At 38.6% G+C, this 19,823-nt stretch overlaps 1 long non-coding RNA gene across 4 annotated transcripts in view; it reads left to right on the top strand.

The window, feature by feature from the left end:
- Positions 1 to 18,168, top strand: part of LOC130540814 (uncharacterized) — a 52,092-nt gene extending 33,924 nt beyond the window's left edge. For 2 of the 4 annotated variants that reach the window (XR_010109582.1, XR_010109583.1), the window contains exons 3-4: positions 3,279 to 3,443; positions 5,597 to 9,470. This is a non-coding gene — a long non-coding RNA (uncharacterized LOC130540814). Of the gene's footprint in view, positions 1 to 3,278; positions 3,444 to 5,596; positions 9,471 to 9,686 lie in introns of those variants that run through there. The other 2 variants (XR_010109585.1, XR_010109584.1) reach the window with 2 other exon arrangements.
- Positions 18,169 to 19,823: the final 1,655 nt, after the last annotated feature.

Genomic DNA, 19,823 nt, shown 5'->3' with positions numbered 1-19,823 from the left:
TTGCTTATATTTCAAAGAAGCAGAGAAAAAAAGATACATATAAAAGTTTTCCAGGCCAGGCACGGTGGTTCATGCCTGTAATCCCAACATTTGGGGAGGCCAAGGCAGGAGGATCTCTTGAAGCCAAATGTTTGAGTCCAGTACATGCAACATGGTGAAATTCTGTCACCATAAAAAAACAAATAAAATAAATATGGCTGGGCATGGTGGTTCAAGCTTGTAATACCAGCACTTTGGGAGTCGGAGGCAGGTGGATAATGAGGTCAGGGGTTCGAGACCAGCCTGGCCAAAATGGTGAAACCTTTCTCTCCTAAAAATAATAACAATAAAAAATTAGCCAGGCATGGTGCTGTGCGCCTGTAATGCCAGCTACTCAAAAGGTTGAAGCAAGAGAATTGCTTGAACCTGGGAGGCGGAGGTTGCATTGAGCTAAGATCATGCCACTACACTCTAGCTTGGCCCACAGAGCAAGACACTGTCTTGAAAAAATAAATAAATAAATAAAGTTAGCCAGGCCTGGAGGTGCATGCCTATAGTCCTAGGTAATTAAGAGGTTGACGTAGGAGGACTGCTCAAACCCAAGAAGTTAAGGTTATAGTGAGCTATGATTATGCCATTTCACTTCAGACTAAGCAAAAGAGTAAGATTCCGTCTCAAAAAATTAATTAAAAAAGTTTTCTAAATTACATTGTTTAAGAAAAGGGAAAAGAAAAAATATCTTTTTAAATTTTCAAATGGGAGAATAGAGCCTCTCATTTCTAATTTGTATTTCCTTCTGCAAAAACATGGTCTAGGCCCATGGTCTTGAACTACTGGACATCTGGATTTTAGTAGGTGCTGGATTCAGGCAACTGAGGGGTGGCTTGGACACACTGAGTGCACGTAAAAAAAAGGTTTGAGGTGAACTAAAAGGTAAAAGAGGGGAAGGTGTTATTAAGAACCCACAATTGGGAGGCAGTACAGGGTTGGTGGAAGGACTGGTTCATGCTGCAGATACTGACCCAGGTGAAACTTTGCTCTGACTTATTTCTATGTCCATGCAGGAAGACGAGATTATGATCAGGTGGCACAGAAATCTGGGATGGTGAAAAAACCAGGTTGCCCCTGCAGATTCCGTGTCTGAGGTAGAGCATATGCCAGGGGTCTTTTAGGCACATGTGTGGGTTTTTGGTGGGAAAGTCTATGAGGATAGGTAGCATGGGCAACAATCTTGATGCTGAAGCCCTGTGCTGGGAGGGGCTTGACCACATCAACATGCGGTGCATATGTTCAGTGGGTGAAAAACCTGTGGTGGCCTCAGGTTGGCAGGAGGGTAGAAGGCATCTGTTCTCAGAACTTCTTCCCTCAGAGTCGTCGGTCCTTTTTACCATGGGAGGATGTGTGGAACCACAGGGCAGTGCATGGTGTAGCAGCCTGTGTGCAGAGCAGAGCCTACCTTCCCCGAGACACCTGGAGTCTCTCTCCAGCAGAGGCCCCCACATTGTCTTTCTTTTTACAATGCTTTTGATCCTAAATGTGGAAAGTTCCCTGAAAACCCACTGATTCTCCAACACCCATTTGTTGCCCCAAAATTTAATTCTGACACAACTTAGAGTTCGCATAGAGCCCAGAAATTCAGGGCTCAGTCCCACATCACCTCTCTCACTGTAGAGGAGAGTTACACATCCCTGCAGCCCATCTACACTTCTGAGCTACCTCCTATAAATCTGAGACTAGCATAAACCCCTTTTCAAGTTAAATAATTTGATAGAATTACTAAAAAGAAAACCTCAACAAATAACTGTAATTATATTCACTACTTTATTATAAAAATGTAACTCAGAAACAGCCAAATGGAAGAGATGTCTAGGGCAAGGAACAGTTGTAGGTGAAGGTAATCCTGGAAATAGCTATATTTAAAGAAATTCCCCCATTCTTTGCATTCTCAAAGAACAGCTTAGTGAAGAGAAACGTGCTTCCCCTGATGACTTTGAGGATGCTCCCCGCTGTTTTTTTAACCTATCACAAAAATGGACACAGATTGCAAATTCCCATTTTTAAAAATGAACAACCATTCAGTAATTTAGTCTTCAGTGGTCAAAATAACATACTCTTTACAGAAACTTTGCTTGTTTCTCTTCTTCCAACCAGCCCCTGAACTTTGACTCACCCACAGCTTCAGCAAACCTACAACCCTTATTTATACATACCCCTCCTAAGAACAGGCTGACTTCAAGGTGAAACATTATCTTATCTGGGATCTGATTTTGCTACCCTCCATCCTGTGCTTCCTTTCCAACCTTCTTTGTAAACTTGTTTTCTCCTCCCTATGAAATAAGGCCATTTTCCACCTAACCTTTGAGATCCTCAAAGATCTAATCATTTGTACTTTTTCTTTGTTCCAATACTTCTTAGGTAACCTCTTAGACCAAGTCTAGAAACAGTCTGAGGACAATAACAATTCCATTCTAGAAAGAATCTCCCAACATTTCTTCTATCTCAACCTCAACTGCATCTGCTTGTGAGCTTCCAGCTTACCAAGGCTCTATATCTTCTGGCAGTGACAAAGGCTCCTTCCACTTACCAGTTAGTCATTCAGTTAGTTTTCAATTCAAAAAATACTTCATGTTTGAAGAATCCAGCAAAAATTATTCAAATCTAAGGTATAAAAGAGAGGAAATTACAGCCAGGCATGGTGACTCATGCCTGTAATCCCTGCATTTTGGGAGGCCTAGGTGGGCAGATGACCTGAGATCAGGAGTTTGAGAACAGCCTGACCAACATGAAGAAACCCCGTCTCTACTAAAAATACAAAATTAGCCAGGTGTGGTGGTGTATGCCTGTAATCCCAGCTACTCAGGAGGCCGAGGCAGGAGAATCGCTTGAACCCAGCAGGTGGAGTTTACAGTGAGCGGATGTCTTGCCATTGCACTCCAGCCTGGGCAACAAGAGTGAAACTACATATAAAAAATAACAGAATAAAATAAAATAAAAACATTATAAGTGGCTTATATCTTATAATTCATCAAGAAAAGCCAAAGTATCTATCCCTTTCAGAAAATAAACATGTAATTTAATTATGTTCATAACAAATCATTTAGTAAACAATTAATCATATGTGAACACTTCAGGAGGTGCAAAGTCCCAGCTCCTAAAACTTAACATTACCCTCAAACACCCAGATGGCAGCGCATGGAATAGAGTTATTCACTTTCACAAGTTCTCTGTTTTGAAAAAAAGAATAACTTATGTGATAAATTTATGTAATTTGACAATTAATCTACCTCATGTGCTTGCAGATATGTATTCATTTCCTACCACCGTAGTGGAAGAGAGACTATCCCTATCTTTACAACTGATAGCATTTCCAACAGTAAGCTGTGAGATTCTGCTTGAAATCACCTCTCAAACAAATAAAAAACAGACCTGGGAGACATGCTACACTCATTCTGCTGAAGAAATAGGTAAGTAACAATTTTTAACAAATGAAATATATTACTACTTAATTTTATTCAAAATTCACCAACTTAATGTGCTTTATAAATATTCTCATACCTTTGAAGCTCTACTGATAAAACATAATTTACAGTTAATGAAAAAGTGAAGTTAAAATAAATACAATCATATTTTCAAGGTGACAAAATTAGAAGGTGACAATGCTGATTGAAACGCAGACATATCTGACCCAAGGGTCAAGTCAAGCCATTCTATTACTTGGGATATTTTCCCTGCTCCCATCTGGTTCAGTGAAGTGGGTCATGAGCGTCCTACCAGGAGCTGCTACGCTCTGCTCCACTGTGTCTGTGAGGTGCATTTTACTTTGCAGGTTTTTGCACTGCCTCACTAGGTTGGGTTTCTTTGTCCTTTGAAATATTTTCTCTCCCTTCACCAATCTGAGGACATTTTTTCCTCAATATCAGCATCCAGTTGCCTGGCCTGCAATGTGTCTCTAAGGAATGGAAACTAAGCGTTGGGGTAAGAAATACTTAATGTCCTAAGGGGTTTGGTTTTAACACAAAGGTATACCTGGAAATTCCTTCCAGGTATAGTGCATCCAACCACTCCAAAAAGAGGCTACATTCCCATACCTTGGGCTGTTCCCTGAGAGGAGATGACACAAGGGATGCTATTTACTAGACACTTCAAGAGTCATGGCCAGTGTTGGTATCTTGGGGATTCTCAAGCAGTTTTGAAACCCAAAACAAAGAAAATAACACAGGATGGCTAAGGATGTATTGCCCTGTGAGGTTTCTGAAATAAAACCTCAACCCAAAGACATTCTGATGGGGTGTCTGTGCCAAGGGAAGATTAAAGAAATGGGCACAAATATTTTCTTTTCTTTTCTTTTCTTTTTTTTTTACTGTGGATTGTCAGGGGATTATTATCTGCTTTCATGTCCTGTAAAATGTTTACAAATGAAAAATATTTTTTTAAGTGTCATCCACTGCTTTTTGAAAAAATGCAGAATTAAAATACTGTGTCTAAAATGTACAATAAAGAACAGTTGATAATGTTGTGAGTTACACAAGGTTAGTTAGTGTTGGTAAGTGTCAGGAAAGAACTGGAAATTTAAACTCTGACTGCAAGCCAGAGTTAGGCTGTGGTAACAGGGTGGTAGATTTGAGGCTCTTCTTGCCACACATTTGGAAAATGCATGAGAAAACTAATTCTCTTTTGGAGTGTTAAAACAACTAAAAAACAGGCTATTGGGTTGAGGTGGCTCTAGTGTCCTGAGCTCTGAGTAGAGAGACAGGCAAAGGCATCCCTAGATCCAAAAAGCTGCCCATTCTTCTCCAGCTGTGCACCTGATTAGATAATTTGCACTCCAGCACCCATGATTGGATATAGTTCAATTCCCCACCACGCCACCTCAGGCCATGAGTGACATATGTGATTTGACACTGGATTGAATAAAGCAAGAATTATAGGTTTTTCCTGGATCCTTTTCTGGCAGGGCTTCCTTCATGCACTGGACACTGGCCCTGCCTGTAAAATACTTGCATTTTCATTTGTGTGTAAGATTATTTGTATTTATGAAAAATATATATGTGTTATTCATACATGGAAGCAATATAATGACAATTATTTTAAAATTTCAGATTTTTTACTTTCCTGGCACAACCAGGTTTTAGAGCAGGCAGCCTGAGATTTCAAAAATGAGGCAATTCTCTAAGAAATAATATGTGAGGCACATGTGAATTTTAAATATTCTAGTAGCTACATTTTAATAAATACACCAGGCATGCTTGCCTGTGCCTGTAGGTTGAACTCTTTGGGAGACTGATGTAGGAGGATCATTTGAGGCCAGGAGTTTGAGACTAGCCCAGGCAGCATAGAGAAAGCCATCTCCACAAAAAAAAAAAAAAAAAAAATTGAAAAATTAGGCTTGCCTGGTGTATGCCTTCAGTCCCAGCTACTCAGAAGGCTGGAGCTGGAGGATCACCTGAGCCTGGGAGGTCAAGGCTGCAGTGAGCCATGATCACACCACTGCACTCCAGCCTCACTGACAGAACAAAACTCTGACTCAAAAAACTGATCTCTGGAAAGGCATTTTCTTTTTCTGCAACGTAGCCAACTAGCTAAGTTTGTATTGAAGCCATCCTTTAATTTTTAACAGGGCAAGAATATTTTCTAAGACCCCGAACTCCACATATGTGATGGGGCAAATCCTGAAGAGTACATGGATATCTCTCACAGCTAAAGCATCCCTCACCCTTATCCAGCGCTTCTTACCCCTGGCGCAAGAGAATCACCTGCGGGGAGGAAAACTTTCAAAATCCCTTAAACCCAAGTTGTAACCGCACAACTAAATAGGAATCCTTGGAGCTGGATCTGAAAAAAATACGGTTGAAAGTTGTGCAGGTGATTACAATGTGTAGGCAAGCCAGAAAACCATGGCTTTAACGAGCAGTCTTTGCTGGAAATGATTTCTCAAATGAATGTAAAAACGTTTGCTGCTGAATTGTGACCTTTCAATTTTACCTGCTTTTCCTGCAAAGTATATTTTGCAGACCCAGGCTGGCTTCTCCTTCTGTTCCTGGTTCACCCAGTGCCGTGTGTGCTCAGTGCATCCTGTGCACGGGTCACTGTGCTGTGTGCGCTGGCCTGGGTGAGCATCATTCTTCGGGGAGGACCTTTCTGAAAACAAAGCTGCATTCCAAAAAGTTAAAACCATGCTACTTACTGTACTGAGGTAAAAATTAAAAGACCTAGGGGACTCTTCCAAAAGTTAAAACGTAAATAAATATCTTGGAACATTAATATACACCTGATGATGTCATGAGTGAACACGCCCCACTTTAAAACAAAACAAAAGATTACTATTATTCTAAAATATTAATTTAGGATTGTTATGCAAATATGTACTATTTAAATATTTATTGATGAATAACATGCATACAGCAATATAGGAACAAAATATTTATGGAATGCTTGATGAATTATTACTAAATAAATACACTTGTGTATGTAAGAATCAGATTTGCTCATGCCCTTGACACTTTCTCCTTCCCAAAGGTAACCAAGACCTTAAGAGCTAAGTGTAGATAAACTTTGTCATTTTCTACAAGTGTTTTATTACAGAACATTAAAAACGTATACACAATACAAAAAAAGGATAACAGACCAGTCACCCAGCTTTAACAGCTACTAGTCATGTGTCATTTTTGTTTCACCTATACTTCCAGCCATTCCCACCCCAATTTCATTATTTTTTAGGCTTTTTGGATAAAATGTATATTCATTGCAAGGTACAATGTGAACTGCAAATAGTAGAGAGATGGGGTTTCACCATGTTGACCAGGCTAGTCTTGAACTCCTGTCCTCAGGTGATCCACCTGCTTCGGCTTCCCAAATTGCTGGGATTACAGGCGTAAGCCAAGATACTCGGCCTGAGAATTCATATTTCTAACAAAGTACAAATCCATAGGGCACATGACAACTGCAATGTCCATCTACAGTAAATACAGTTTGATGAATAAAATGAAAGGCAATTGACCTAAGGTGAAAAAAAAAAAAACAAAAAACAATCAAAGCATGGGTACTATGTGTCATCTGTAAGAGCATTTGGTTAAGAATAACAAACAAACCAGTTTTATCGTTTTAATAGCTGAAATTGGCAAAATTTCTAGTTTTTCTTTCATAGGAATGCTCTTTGCAAGAAAAAATTTTCATATAGTGAGAGCAAAAATGGCAACCATTTGCAAGTAAATGTCTTATGAAATTAAGTAGCAGATATCAAGCTCATGACCTTCAGATAGTTACCCCTACCTCAATCACTTACATAGCAAGTGCAGATAATTTTCATAGCTCCCTATTAAAATTATATTTGAATGCCCTTACAAATTGTGACTGTTTTTAAATAAAGTTGACCAACTAAAATTTTGTATATGACATATGATAAATTCCCCTTCAAGTCACCTTACATTTACTTAATTTTATTAGGCAGTGTCTGTCTACCACCCAATAATACTTGAGGATTCTCCCTCCATTTGCTCAGGCATCACACTTGGGGAAACAGGGATTCACAAGACCCAGGCTCTTCCCTACATATGTTTCCTCCTCCGACATCAGTTCATCATTCAATCAAGTCATGTGAGAGTGGAGGCCTTGTGTTCCCTATTATTCTTGGGCACTCTCCTCCAAGGAGGAAAAGGCCAGGAGGTCCTGTTAGAGGATACACTCAGAGCCCGGGCTCCCTAAGGTATGAGAGTTCTAACCAGCAGGTGTAGACTTTTCAGGAGTGAGGAATGAGGCAGGCATTCCAAACCTGGACCTTCATCACCTTTTGTTTCATCTCAAGACAATTCTGAGGGGCTGTTTTGGAGCGTGTCTGGAAGGTGAACGTTGAAGAAGAGTGTGGGCTTTGATGTGACTCAGTTGAGATCTTTCATGGGGAGGCAGGAATTCAATGCCCAGAATCTGGGCTGGTGTCCTTGAGGTCAGTAGGTTGCGTCTTTGTATCCAAGTCCGTTGTTACTAGGTTGGAGGCTGGAGATTCTAAATGGCTTCCAGACCGCCTCTCTGATTCTCTTTGGGAGATGGGGTCTGAAAGACAATGTCAGTATTTTTGGGAAATTCTAGAAAGTCTGCTTGGAAACTTGGGAAGAGCTCTTGCCTAGTGCCTAAATGCTCCATTTGCAGCTCTAGCCAAGTAGATACTTGGTAGGTATAGAGCCGGGTTTGCATTTATATCAGCAAAACCTATGTCAGAGTTGAAGAAGTAGTCAGGAAAAAGTGTCTTGGTCACAGGCCGAGGAACATCTTAAAAGCAAACTTCTAGCCTGCTGACTCTTGGCAATGAGTGTTGGATCCTGGCTAAAGTGCCTTGAATGCAGCATGAGGCCAATCCATGAATCCAACTTCTCATGGAGAAATGTTAATATTTTTTCAGTTTGAATCAATCAGGGTGAAACTACCATGTTATTGGTTTGCTTACTTTTTATTATTTCATAAAAATCTAAGACAAAATACATTAAATGCTTATTGACATATGTATTTATTCTTCACCGGGCTGATAATATCTGCCTAATTTTAAACTTTCTTCTATTTTGTAGGTTTCAACTTATTTTATTGTAAGATACTGTTAAATCTAATACAGGCATTGTCACTTTTACATATAATTTTATTTTATTTCATATATTTCCTATTGGCTTTTTACATTTAGATTATGGACCACTTCATCATATAAAAAGCTTCAATTATATTTAAACAGTAAGTCTTTGGATTTTTTTGTCTTGTAATTTCCATATTACATAATAATGAGATAAATATTAATGTTTTCAGGGTACTTTAAATTTTAGATAATTACTCATTGTATTCATGTGAAATTTGTTTTTACTGCATGTGTGGGTTGGAGGACTGTTTTCACTTCTGATTCATCTTTACTCTTATCTCATCAGAGCTCGTACCTCTTGTAGTTGGGGGATTGCAGTTTATAATTCCAATAAATGGGGCAAATTCAATAATAACATAATACAAATGAGTTTGAATGCAGGACAGGTCTTCAAAGCATACACAACATGGGCCTACATATGTACAACAATAATAATTTATAAGTTACAGTTTGGATGGAAAGTAAAAGTACAGAAAATTTGTTAAAGTAAATTAAAATGGAGATCATGTCTCAATAATCTCTGAGCAGACAAAATTAGTTAGGTCTCATAAGTGATCTCAACCTTGCTTGATTTGCAAATACAAACAAAACTTAAATTATTTCTTGTAGCTGCATATTTAAAAAAGAGAAATGAAGCTCAACCAGTCAGAAGTAGCCAACAACCTTATATAAATAGAAACTGTCCAACAAGGTAAACAGACAAACAAAAAACAATAAAAAAAAGTTGTGCTACCACCAATCAAATGATTTCTTTGTTTCTACATTTTTCAAATAAATACTTGCTTCTTACACTGTCAATGAAGCACTCAATATCTTTCCGTCTGATATTTTATAATTTATCATCTGCTCTTACTCAAATAAACACTTTGCAATTTCATTGTGTCTCAAATTACTTTTTAGCAGGATAAACTAGGAATAAATATTACAAAAATGTCTACGGAATATGGAAAAAACATAGAAAGTTTATGAAATATATGAATGTAGACATAAGCAAATAGACAATTTGTATCATATTCTTAGGCAGAAAAACTCAATATTATCAACATCAATTGTCCTTAAAGTTATTTATAAATTCAATTTTGTTCCTATACAGGTACCATTAAATATTGCAAGTACATGTTACTATAAAATATTATATAGATGAAAACGCAAACAAGAATAGACAAGAAAACTCTGGAAAAAAAAAAAAAAACACTGGCAAGCCCTGTGTAAAATCTTGATTGGTTAAAAAACTCATGGATCACTAAAATTAAAAATTCAGAAATAAATCAAAGTGCCTAAGAAAGTGTCATAGTGCATCTTGGCTGATATAACAAAATACCTTAGACTGGGTAAAGGATAAATAAGAGAAACGTATTTTTCACATTTATGGAGTCTGGAAAGTGCAAGATCAAGGCAGCAGCAAATTTAGTATATGGTGAGAGCCCTATTCCCCATAAATGGTACAATCTCGCACACGGGACAAGGGCATTCCCTTCAACTTCCTTTGAAAGAGCACTGATTCCATTCATGAAGATGAAGAACTCTTGGCTTCACCACTTTCCCCAAGGCCTCATGCCTAAAATTATACACATATGAATTTGAAAGGGGACAGAAACATTCAGGCCATAGCAATAAAAACTACATGGGTGATGGCATCATTTATACATGAGGTGTAAAAATGTGATGTTCTTATCACAAAGGAAATAAATGATTTATTCTTCATGGCATATATCAAAATAAAGGTCCAATGAAAATATTTTTTATAAAGATAAATCTATATGGCAAAAAATTAAGTGTTGATAAGTTTAACCCTACAGGTTGCATCAGGATTTTCAAGGTTTCCAGGGATGAGCAAGGCCCTGGGGTTTCCTCCTGTGACATTTTCCTGGAAGTTGCTCATGATGTTATTCAATTTGAAAGTAGATAATATTGTTTGTTTCTCTTCCAATATTTACTAAATTCAAAATAATATAGGGCTCTTTACTCATAATTCTCAAACAATCATTCAGTCAGTGGGGCTCTGCTGAGGAAGAACACAGACACATCCACACACGTATAATGTTCCTCAAATAGAGGACTTCTCCTTGTGCTGGAGCCACCTATGTTGCACTCGATCAGAGGCTTTCCCAGGATAGAATTTCTCTGCAGCCCTACCACAGTCTTAACCCTGAAAATCCCACTCAGAAGGCGACGGATGGACACCCACCCTAGCATTCTAATCTAATGGATCCTCTCTTTACAATCCCTTCCAGGGATCTGGGATCTTTCCTGGATTCGTCGGCCACACACAGCTAGGCTCAAAAATTTGGACAGAAACTTTGATCCTCATTGGCCGTCCTGCCCTGTCCTACCAGCTTCTCTAGAAGTATGCTTCTCTAATTGCTCCTGAGAGACACTATCTAAGGGTATCAACCTGTGCCAATATAATTCATCTCATAAAGTGAGAAGGGAAATAGGCAAGAGTCCAGCTAGCCTAGAAGCAGTGTCTAGGGTTCCTTACCTGATTTATGTCTCTGATTTACCTAAATATTGACAAATACAGATTCACCTCTAGGCAGTAGAAAAACAGAAGGAGAAATCCCACTTCATAGAGGAAGAAGAAAATGCAATCAATGCTGTCAAGAATCCCGCTTAAGCTCAGCCACAGGGTACTAAGTCTCTTCAGGAAAAAGCAATTGTTGTCCATCATCTGAAAAACTGTGGCCTGGAACCATGGGCACCGAGAGTGCACACTGCCCACTAGAGATCCATGCCTACATCACGGAGAGATAGAATAGTCTCAAAGGATTCTTAAGAGTAATGTGGGGACCAAAAGGAGATGTATCCACAGCCTCTGCCTTACCGTCTGATCTAACTAATAGTATTTCCAGACCTTTCTGTGGGCTGCACCAGGGGTTGTTCAGAAAGAAAAAAAGTTGTTAATGTCCCACCGTTTCCCGTAGCTTCCGAGGTCTGTGTTGTTCATACCCCAGGTTCCAGGTTGTTCTCCCAGTACTTCCACAGAATCAGTGTGTCTCATTCCGATACCTATAATCTCATCTTTATTCTAGTCGCCCTCTACTTTTTTCTAGACACTTTATCTAGCAGAGCCAGGTAAAATAGAGACAAGAATATTTACATAAAACTTAGCTGGAACTAAGTTGGAGTCCCATAACAGCTACTAGGCTTAGATGCAACTCAGAGGATACAAAAGCCAGGCTTGCCTAGAATTGCAGTTATGGGAAAGAAAGCCACATTTCACCCAGGAATTATTAGCACGAAATTCCAATTTGTGAAGTAGATTCCTAGATCCCCCAAACATTTCATCCTTATCTTGGAGGCAATCAGGAAGAGAAAATAAACCATACCTAATCAACAAATTATCTAACCAACATGTGTGGAAAAGGAGGGAACATCATAGAGTTGGCTCCTTTTAGTACGTGTGGTGAAAAATGCCACGAAGTCAGAGCTCAATTGGTCTCAAAAGCCTAAAAGATGGCACAGATTAGCTTCAAGGGATACATGGTATGGATGGAGTCGGCATACTGTTATGCTGAAGATGTCAAGAGTGGTGACTGATATCTCAAGAAGTGGGCCAAAAGTCCACTTCTGGTTATTCTGCTAGGTATGGTCTAGGAATTCTTCAACCATGAGACAAATAGGTCAACTTTCACCAGCAACCCCAAGTCTGGCTTGCAGTATTAGACTCTGCGTTAGACACAGATTTAGGTTCAATCTGCAGCTTGATTGTTGTCACTCTCTAGAAAACAAACCCTTACCATGGACTTCTAGATGAGTGATCCAGTTAGATCAGCATCTGACATTGTCTCCAGTTTGCAGCCCAAAAGACATTCAGACAGTCTACACTTTCCATTGTAGATAACCAAACAGATAGAATATGTGCAATTACCACAAACCCTGAGTTCTGACCTTTGAGAGGAGCAACCACTCATTTCAGGTTCTGTATGGCTGGCACAGATTAAACAGCCACAGCAGCCCAGTGGACATCGTGAGGTTTCACCTTCCCTGACTCATCTATGAACCAGGACCAGTCATATAGGAAATGCTCAGAAAATTGTGGGCCCCACAGAGACAGCAGCTTTGCTTCAGAGGATAGAAGGAGGCATAAAATTTCTAGCAGCTGGGGATGCTCTAGCCCTCTAAGGGTGAAACTGAGTTTGGCGGGAGTTCTGCAGCAAGCTCTTAGCTGACTTTCAAATCAGTGTAACCAGTAGTGTGTCACTGAGTCCAAAAGCCCAAAGAACACCTCTGGGAGGAGGCTAGTCCTTTACTGGAGGCTCCAAATGCCAAAATCAAGATTTTCTTGACCTCAGGATGAATTGATCAATGCAAATCTCCCCAAATACTTTCACTAAACCTTAACTGGAAAGTAAGACTCCAGATTTTTTAACTCTCACTAAACATAAATATCTGATTTTTTCACCTGAGATCTATGTATGTGTGTTGGAGCATGCCTTTACCAATCAGCATAAAGTTACAACTCTCCTTGTGCCTCTACTTTCTACTTGTGCAGAGTTTAAAATGCAGAGGTGAGAGCTTAGGGTTTTCTGGGTCTTTTGCTAAGCATGTACCTGACCCTGAGCATCCCCAATTCCCCATTTCCTTCTTGATCCCAAAGATCGTTATCACAGTCCTAATTCCCAGCAGCTTTTCCTCCTAGAGCTTTTTGACATGATTATTCTTAGACCCAACTGATATCCTTTGTTCCTGGTAGACTGCGTAGCTCATTTCCATTTAAATGCTTTTACAAATATTAAACTATTGATTTAAGATTGATCTGTTTTCTAATTAAGTAATGCTGCTCTTAGCCTTCCACAGGACTTGAGTGTTATAAAAAAAAGGAAGAAAATAATTATTTTATACCAATAGTATGAAAAAGAGACTGGGAATGACTATATTAATAGCAGAGAAAATAGACTTAAAAACTCAAAAGAGACAATAAGACCTTATATAGTCATAGATTGTCCATTTGGCAGGAAGATAGAAATAGTTTAAACCCATACCTAATAATAAAACATTTAGATATAGAAAGCATAAGTTGACAGAATTAAAGGGGCAAAAAGGCGGTTCTAAAATAATAGTTGAAGATGTTAATACTCCACTCTGAGTAATGAATAGAAAAATGAGATAGATGATAAATTAGGAAATAGAGTTCTTGACTAACTCAATGAACCAAATTGATCTAACAGATATATACAATATACTCCATCCAACAAAAGAGACTACACACTTTTCTCAAATGCACATGGGGAATTCCCCACGATGGCCTGTATAGTAGATCTCAAATTAAATCAATAACAGAAGAAACGTTAGAAAGTTTACAAAACTGTATAAATTAAACAACATACCCTTAAACAACAAATAAGTAAAGGAAGAAATCACAGAGGAAGTTGGAACATACTTACAGAGGAAGAAAAATGAAAACAAAACACATCAAAAGTTAAGGGAAACAGCAAAAAGAGTGCTAAGATGTAAAGTTTGCAGCTAAAATACGTTTAAAAAGAACAAAGATTTCAAATAAATAATAACTTTATCACCTAGTAAATTAGAAAAATAACACCAAATTAGATGCAAAGCAAAGACAAAGAAGAAAATATTAAAGCTTTTAGCAGAGATAAATGCAATGGAGATTATACAAACCACAGAATTCCAAAAAACCAAAAGTTCATTCTCACTTCTTCAAAAAATTAACAATTGGCAAACTTTCAGCTACACACAAAAAAAATTAACAGCATATTCACATACCAAAATGAGAAATGAAAGTGGGACATTACTACTAATTCAAAGAATTAAAATATTTAAAAAAGTGTACTGTGAACTATGATAGGATGATAAATTGGAAAACGTAGATAAAGTGGGCAGATTCCTAGGTATACAAGACTTGATTACAAAGAAATACAAAATCTGAATAGATACAAAACTACTAAGGAAATGGAATCAGTAATTAAAAGCCTCTTCATAAAGAAAAGCCCTTATTTTGTTGGCTTCACTAGTGATTTAGATCAAGCATTTATAGAACAAAAATCCTTTCCAAAGTCTACCAAAAGCCTGAAGAGAGCAGTTCCAAACTTATTCCATGAAGCCACCATTAGCTCATACTGAAGCCAGACAAAGATACTACAAAAACCCATAGACTAATATCCCTTATGAACACGGATGCAAAACTAGTCAGCAACATCCTAGCTAACTACATTCAGCAGCATACTAGCAAGATTACAACCCATGACCAAGGGGAGTTTATTATTGGAATGAAAGGAAGTTTCAGCATATGGGTGGTTTCAGTGCAGTGGTGTTTACAAATAATTGATCACAACCAGTATAGATTTCTTTATTCTTTTTCCAGTCTCACTGGTTCACTTAGCTAGCCTTTCTTAACAAAAGTTTAAGCATATGAAAATTAATCAATGCATATTCCACATTGTCAAAATTTTTAAAAAGTATTCTCTCATTAATACAGATAACGTATTTACAAAATTCAAAATATTTTATAATAAAAACAATAAATTAGGAATAAAAGGAAACCAGCATTGTAAAATTCACATATAAAAACCCACAGCAAACAACATATTCCAGAGGAATAGATCAAAAGTATTTCCTCTAAGCTCAGAAGACAGAGTGAATATCTGCTCTTGCCAGCCACTTTTATTCAACACTGTATTAGAAGTTTCATTCAGAGAAATTAAAAAAGACAATGAAATAAACTGCATCAAAGTGTGTACAGAAAATATATTCTTATATTTGGAAAATCTTTAAGATTCCACACAAAAAATATTACAACTAATAAATTCAGCTGAGTAGTAGCATACATAATCAACACACAAAAACAAACTGCATTTTATGTAGTAACATGAATAATCTGAGAAGAAAACTCTGAAAACAATTCAATTTACAATAGTATCAAAAGAATAAAGTAGTTAAGAAGTAACCAAGAAGTAAAATGCCAATTACTTTTGTGTAGATATTAAAAAATCAATTTTTAAGTTTATGGGGAATCTCAAAGATCTTTAAATTGCAAAAATAATTTTGAAAAAAAATACCAAAGTTAGAGAAGTCACACTTAATGATTTCAAGATTTACTACAAAATTCCAAAATAGCATGCTACAAAGAGACTAATGGAGTAATATAGAAAGCCCATATAAATAAACCCTCATATATAAGGTCAAATGATTTTTATGGGAAATGAACTGCCTTTACAACAATTAGTGCTGGGGAAATTGGGTGCCCACATGTAAAAGAGTGAAGCTGGGCCCTTAACTTCTACTATAAGAAAAAATTAACTAACTGGATCAAAGACCTAAATGTAAGAGCTAAAACTACAAAATTCTTAGTATAAAATGTAGGTAAAACATGACATAAGGCTGGATTTGGCAGTGAATTTTTTTAACAGGACACCAAAAACGCAAGAAACAAAAGAAAAATAGATAAAGAGGACTCTATCCAGAATATACAAAGAACAGTTCAGCAATAATAAAACAAACTACTTGTTTAAAATATGGGCAAAATACCTAAATAGATATTTCTCTAAAAATTATGTGAAGTGGCTTATAAGCCCATGAAAAGGTACTCAACAAAACCTTTTCATTTTCATTAGTAAAATGAAAATCTAACCCCAAATGACATATCACTTAATACACATCAGCATAACTAGTACCAAAAGAAAAAAAACAGAAAATCACAAGTGTTGGTGAGGAAGTGGAGCAGTTAGAACCCTTGTACACTGTTGGTGGAAATGTAAAATGCTGCAGCTGCTGTAAAACAACACCATAGTAACGAAATAATTTACACTCAAAATCACCATATGATCCAGCAATTTCACATCTTGGTATATTACAAAAGATGTGAAAGCGAAGACACAAAATAATACACGTACACCTAAGCTCATAGCAGCATTACTCACATCACTCAAAAGGTTTTTGAATTACCTGTGTTGTTCGAATTATCATTAATGAATAAATAGATAAAATGTGATTTATACATACAGTGGGATATTATTCAGTTATGAAAAATAAGGAAATTCTGACACATGGTACGTCATGCATGAACCTTAAGGACATTGTGCAAAGTGACATGAGCCAGTCATAAAAGGACAAATACTGTATCATTCCACTTATGAGATACTTAAAGTAGTTAAATTCTGGAAACCCACGTAGAAGAGTGGTTCCTAGGAGCTGGAGGGGGAGTAACAGGGAGCTGTTATTTAATGTGTATTGAATTTTGGTTTGGAAGTTGAAAAAAGATCCTTATGAATGGGAATAATAGTTGCAAAACAATGTGAGTGTAGTTAATTTCTCTGAGCTGAACACTTAAAATAGTTAAAATGGTTAATTTTATGTATACTTTGCCAAAATGTAAAAAATATTTTTTAAATAAACAAACTATAGCTATCTGCAATAGCAAGAATTAATATCATAAATATAAAGTTGCCTAGAAGAAAGTAGATGTAAAAGTATACATATTATATAATTTCACTTATATAAAATCCAGAAAGTGAACACAACTGAGGTTCTGGCTTCCAGTAATAATGAAGTAGATTAGTTCGTTGAATAACTATTTCACAGATAACAATAATAAAGCTTAAAAAAATACTATATTTTGCTATATAGAGAGGCACACTGTTTAGAAGACTGAATGAAGATTTTATCTATGCCACTGTGGAAGAGATAAGGATTGGGGTTTGAATCTATTCAAATTAACTCCCTCTTAAAATAATAATTTTCAAAGAAATACAACAGAATCCAGAGTCCCTGTAGTTCCTATCACACAATTTAAAAATTCATGAGATGCGTGAAGACGCATGAAAATGTAATCGATTCACAAGATAAAAAGCAGACAATAGGACCTATTCTCAAGATGTGCAAGATGCTGTAATCAGTAGATAAGATTTGAAAGAAGCTATTGTAAGTACTTTCATGGGGGTAAAGGAAAACAGTCTCATGACAAGTGAACAGAAGTGTAACTGTACACTTTCATGCGCGTCCGTGTGAAGAGACCACCAAACAGGCTTTGTGTGAGCAACATGGCTGTTTATTTCACCTGAGTGCAGGCGGGCTGAGTCCGAAAAGAGAGTCAGCGAAGGGAGATAAGGGTGGGGCCGTTTTATAGGATTTGGGTATGTAAAGGAAAATTACAGTCAAAGGGGGTTTGTTCTTTGGCGGGCAGGAGTGGGGGGTCACAAGGTGCTCAGTGGGGGTGCTTTTTGAGCCAGGATGAGCCAGGAAAAGTACTTTCACAAAGTAATGTCATCAGTTAAGGCAAGGACCGGCCATTTACACTTCTTTTGTGGTGGAATGTCATCAGTTAAGGTGGGGCAGGGCATATTCACTTCTTTTGTGATTCTTCACTTACTTCAGGCCATCTGGGCATATACATGCAAGTCACAGGGGATGCAATGGCTTGGCTTGGGCTCAGAGGCCTGACATACACTCCCAGTCTTTTGGTCACAGGGCTGTGGGACTAAAGAAAAATAAAATTAAAAAGAAAGAGAAATAAATTTTCTTGTATTGGGCTGACTTGTCCCAGAGCCATCAACAGACACAGCCCAGACCCAGGAATAGTCTTGATAATATTATCTAATGTGCTCTGGAGGCTCTCCCAACACTCCCCCAACATAGGGAAAATAAAAACAAATTTCCTTTTTTTACGGAATGAGTTTATAGATTCTTGTTCTCTGTAACTAGTGACTTCAAGTATTCTGTTTTATCGAAGAAGTACAATGAAACTCATGAGAAGCCTGAATAGGCTGAACTGCAGCTGCTTGGGCACCATAGTGAGGGTTATAGGAGAAGCCCTTGTCCAGGGAAACCTAGAAAATGGACATGTGGGTTGCTTGGCAACGGTCATGTGCAATCCTATTTTTGTCCTGCCTCTGTATTCCTACCTTCACGCCACTGTAAGCTTGCTTCAAGCTAGCCCACCCCCTTTTGTGAAGTGTGTATAAAAGTCAGGTTCTTTCTTTGTTCCGGGCCTAGTCTTTTTGACGTGAGTTAGCTGGTCCTGAGTTTCATGCGCGTCCGTGTGAAGAGACCACCAAACAGGCTTTGTGTGAACAATAAAAGCTTTTAATCACCTGGGTGCAGGCGGGCTGAGTCTGAAAAGACAGTCAGCAAAGGTAGATAGGGATGGGGCCGTTTTCTAGGATTTGGGTAAGTAAAGGAAAAAGGGGGTTGTTCTCTGGCGGGCAGGAGTGGGGCTCACAAGATACTCAGTAGGGGAGCTTTTGAGCCAGGATGAGCCAGGAGAAGGAATTTCACAAGACAGTGTCATCGGTTAAGGCAGGAACAGGCCATTTTCACTTCTTTTGTGGTGGAATGTCATTAGTTAAAGCAAGAACCGGCCATCTGGATGTGTACGTGCAGGTCACAGAAGATATGATGGCTTAGCTTAGGCTCAGAGGACTGACACTGAGTGCACTCAATAAGAATTCTCCTGTTTCAACCCGAGGTCTCTCTCATCCTCCTGAATTCCACAACAGGAGAATTCCAGCATGCACCAGGTTCATGGGACAGTGCGCGGTCACTGAAAGAAAAGTGGGGCAGGGAGAGTGGTGCGCGGCTGTGAGCACCTCTTGTGCTTTCTGGGAGATGTAGTCTTATAAAGACTCCCAGCCCTTTGGACACAGGGCCGCAGCACCACAATTCCAGCATACACCGGAATCAGGGACTGTGCGCGCTGGCAGAGGAAGAGGTAGAGCTGTGCGTGACTCGCTGGGCTTGATGGAAAATGTAATCTCATAAACACTCCTTAATGAACAGTGCGCCTCACTGGAGGAAAAGGCGGGGCTGTGCAGGCCTTGCTTTGCTTGCTGAGAGATGCAGTCTCATAAACACTCCCTGCCCTTTAGTCACAGGGCTACAGGACTACATGCCCATCATGCACCGGGATCAGGGACAGTGCATGTGCCTGAGCGAAGAGACAAAGCTTTGCGTGCCTCTTTTGGCTTCCTGGGAGATGTAGTTTCATAAAGACACCCAGACTTTTCATTACAGGGCAGTAGGACTACAATCCCAGTATGCACCAAGATCAAGGATAGTGCGCGTAACTGGAGGATGAGGCGGGACTGTGCACGCCTCGCTGGGCTCGGTGGGATATGTATTCTCATAAGCATGCCCAACCCTTTGGTTACAGGGCTGCAGGACTACAATCCCAGCATGCACCTGGCTAAGAGACAGTGCCTGTCACTGGAGGAAGAGGCAGAAGACTACAATCCCAGCCAGCAGCGGGCTCAGGGAAATTGTGCGTCGCTGAAGG

This window comes from Pan paniscus, chromosome 14 (assembly GCF_029289425.2).
Source record: "Pan paniscus chromosome 14, NHGRI_mPanPan1-v2.0_pri, whole genome shotgun sequence".
Lineage (NCBI taxonomy): Eukaryota > Metazoa > Chordata > Mammalia > Primates > Hominidae > Pan > Pan paniscus.
The sequence above is the reverse complement of the archived record's forward strand: the minus strand, read 5'-3'. Positions and strand labels throughout refer to the sequence as shown.